A 4,199-nucleotide genomic window follows, 5' to 3' on the forward strand; every position below is an offset into this window, starting at 1 on the left:
TTTCGAAAACTGATTTTCAAGCCATCAGGGGCCAACTCGAGCGGCCTGAAGCGGCCAGGCAAATTTTATGCGTGGTTATAGAATCCGGAGTCTCAATTGTAATTTTCTCCAACATGTCAACTTTTCTCCATTATGCACAACACTTATATATCAATTATAATACATTTTTATGTAACTCTGCCAGGGATTATTTATTTTAAAAATTGCAAAATAGAAAGGAAATTGTATTTATCATTATTATTTTTGTATTTGTTTCTTATTTTACTTCAAATTGTAATTTAAGTTGCTCTGAAACATGTATCATTTCAATAAATGTATATCATTACAATTCATAATATGCATAAAAATTGAATGATACTAATTCTTATTTACTTCTTTTTATAATTTTTCTTATTTTTAATGTTGTTTCTTACGATTAAATAAAAACTACTGCGCATCTGCATAGGGTCTAATACAGGAACATATATAGGGTCCTATACAGGAGCCTATGTTTTCATTCGTCTTTTCTGTGCTTTTCCCAAAAACCTAATTTTTGAATTTTTAATCTTATGTTTTACGATTAAAAGAAAATCTACTCGTCCTATCGAAAAATAATTAATAATAAATTTATCGATCTTCTTAGGCAAACAACTTTGATAATTTAAGTTCATACCCTGTGCAGTCTTTTCAAACAAATTTAATATTTTTATTTAGATTGTTATTTTTTACAACTAAAGAAAAATCTAACTGTCCTATCAAAAATTATAGCTCTTCTTTGGATGAATAAGTTTTGTCTCATTTTTTCTCGTAGCTTATATCGAAAAGTGATTCATTCTTAATTTGTAGTTCTTTCCAGGTCGCGCAATTTGAGCCTTTTCATTCTTTTTCGATTCTTGTATAGTTTGAACAAAAAATGGAATTTTTGGATTTTTTATTATTTTTTGTACGATCAAATTTGGAATTTTCAACTTCTCGACCAAATTAAAAAAGTTGTTATCACAGTCCTGAAAGGCTTTCAAAAAGCAAATTTATTCTTCTCATGACTTTTTCTCATATTATGCGTTTTTTCGCTTAAAATGTTCATTTTAGTTGTTTTTTTATTTTGAAAATGCTTTAACTCTGATCATTTTCTTTTTATAAAAAAAATCATGGGGATAAATTGTTTGAGTTTCTGATTAGTACGAACAATCTTACATAGAATTTTTAAATTTTGAAAAAATGTGGTTTCAAACATTTTTGGTACCATCAAATTTGTAATTTTCAACTCTTCGACCAAATTAAAAAAGTCGTTATCATAATCTTGTAGGGCTTTTAAAAAGCAAAGTTTTCCTTCTCTTGACTTTTTTTCATATCATGCGTTGTTTGACTTAAAATGTTCATTTGATTTTGTTTTTTTGGATTATGAAAATGCTCTGACTCTGATAATTTTCTTTTCATAAATATTAGTCAGAAGGATAAATTGTTTGAATTTTGAAGTACTATGCACAACCGTGCATAGAATTTTTGCATCTTGAAAAATGTGGTTTCAAAAATTTTTTGTACGATCAAATTTTGGAATTTTCAACTTTTTGACCCAATTGAAAAAGTTGTTATCATAATATTGTAGGGCTTTCAAAAAACAACGTTTTTCTTCTCCAGACTTTTTTTCGTATCATGCGTTGTTTGGCTTAAATTGTTCATTTTATTTTTTTTTCTGAATTTTGAAAATGCTCTAACTCTAGTAATTTTTAATAAGAAAAAGTAAATTGGATAAATTGTTAAATTTTTTGAATCCTGTGAATAAACGTACAGCGAATTTTTGAATTTTTGAAAAAGTGGCCTCAAAAATGTTCCAAATGTGCCCACTTTTTGAATTTTCATCCAACATGGCTGGCTAACGAACTTGACCTTTAGTTTAGGACACTAAACGAGTGTACCAAAGGGCAATCTAATAGATTAATTGTCTCAAAAGTTATCGTGTCCACAGACAGACAGAAATACATAAAGACATACAGACAGACAGGCACATTCGTAAGAACCTGTTTTTAGGATTCAGGGGGTCTCAAAACGTGGACATTTGAAAAAACGGGGGGGGGGGGGGGGGGGGGGGGGTGGTTGAATTTTACATTAATCTAATACATTCTCCGATGAGAATGTAAGAATATTTTTAGCGGTTTTGAGTATAAAAAATGATATTTTATACATGGAACATTAATCTAGACGATTATATTGCTAAACATAATATATAATTTTTACACATAAATTTATATGTGTGAGATGAAAGAAAAAATTTATTCAATTTATGAATATGAGAGATGAAAAATATGCGATAGATAAATCTTATATTCAAAATAAAAAATTTCAAGTTTCCCGGAAAAATTTTAAGCATGCCATACAATTTCGTGTGGTCTGAAAGTTAGAGTTCTGAGATGGTTATATTACTTTGAGAACGATAACGAAAATGAGAATATCACCGAGAATATAATCGAGAAATAAATTCTCTGCGAATTTCAGAATTTGTTTTAATTAATAGAGAATCACATTGTTTCATTCATTTTTCGGTTGAAAATTCAACTCTGTTTTTGACAGTTTTTCTTCTTTATTTTAAAGTTTTCTTGGTTTAGCAGAAATTATTTTTTTTTAATTTTTTTTACAAAATTTAATTTTTTATGTTACTGAGTTAACTGGAATCTTTTTTGGATGAAAACTCAATTTTTTTCTAATAAAAAAACTCTGCGGCTTCAGAATAAATTTCATATTTTTGATAAAAATACAACTATCCGCTAGAGAATTCCACAATTATTTTAAAAAATCATGCTTTTCGGTTAGAAATTCGTCTTTTTGTTTGAAAAAAATCGTCTGTGTAAATTTAGAATTTAATTTTTTCGTAGAAACTAATTTTTTTGTTACAACAATTCAATTTTTAATGTTACTGAGTTAACTGGAATCTTTTTTTGATGAAAACTCAACTTTTTTGTAATAAAAAACTCTTCGGCTTCAGGATAAATTTCATATTTTTGATAAAAATGCAACTATCCGCTAGAGAATTCCACAATTTTTTTAAAAAGTCATGCTTTTCGGTGGAAAATTCGTCTTTTTGGATTGAAAATTCAATTTTTTTCGTAGAATCTAATTTTTTTATTACAGAAATTCAATTTTTGATTTTATTGAGTTAACTGAAATCTTTTTTGGATGAAAACTCAATTTTTTTGTAATAAAAAACTCTTCGGCTTTAAGATAAATTTCATATTGTTTGATAAAAATGCAACTATTCGCTAGAGAATTCCACAATTTTGTTAAAAAGTCATGCTTTTTGGTTAAAAATTCGTCTTTTTGGTTGAAAAAATTCGCCTTTTTGGATTGAAAATTCAATTTTTTTCATAGTAACTAATTTTTTTGTTACAAAAATTCAATTTTTAATGTTACTGTGTTAACTGGAATCTTTTTTGGATAAAAACTGAACTTTTTTTTTAATAAAAAACTCTTCGCCTTTAGGATAAATTTCATATTTTTGATAAAAATGCAACTATTTGCTAGAGAATTCCACAATTTTGTTTAAAAGTCATGCTTTTCGGTTAAAAATTCGTCTTTTCGGATTAAAAAAATTTGTTTTTTCGTAGAAACTAATTTTTTTGTTACAAAAATTCAATTTTTGATGTTACTGAGTTAACTGAAATCTTTTTTGGATGAAAACTCAACTTTTTTGCCATAAAAAACTCTTCGGATTTAAGATAAATTTCATATTTTTTTATAAAAATTCAACTATTTGCCAGAGAATTCCACAATTTTGTTAAAAAGTCATGCTTTTCGGTTAAAAATTCGTCTTTTTGGATTGAAAATTCAATTTTTTTGGTAGGAAATTTTTTGTGCTTAAAAAATTCATAGTTTTATCGTGAAAACTCGACTAAAATCTTTTTCATAAGAACATTTGCCTTTTTTTTTTAATTTATCTTTTTGATTTAAAACTTCATCTGTTATAAAAGAAATTTTATTTTTTGTATGAAAATGCAACTGTTTGGTTAAAAACCGTTCTTCTTTGCTTAATAATTCAACTAATTTGTTTAAAACATTTGGTTGGATCACTTTTTTGCGTAAGAATGAATTAGTTTCGTGGAAAATTAATTTTTTGTTGAGCAGTCATATTTTTTGCTTAGAAATTGAATTTTTGTAAAGAAAGTTTGTCTTCGATATCGTGTACAATCGACAATCGACCTACCTCATCCTAAAGATGGTGCATCATA

The sequence above is a fragment of the Belonocnema kinseyi genome, chromosome 2, assembly GCF_010883055.1.
Source record: "Belonocnema kinseyi isolate 2016_QV_RU_SX_M_011 chromosome 2, B_treatae_v1, whole genome shotgun sequence".
NCBI classification, from domain to species: domain Eukaryota; kingdom Metazoa; phylum Arthropoda; class Insecta; order Hymenoptera; family Cynipidae; genus Belonocnema; species Belonocnema kinseyi.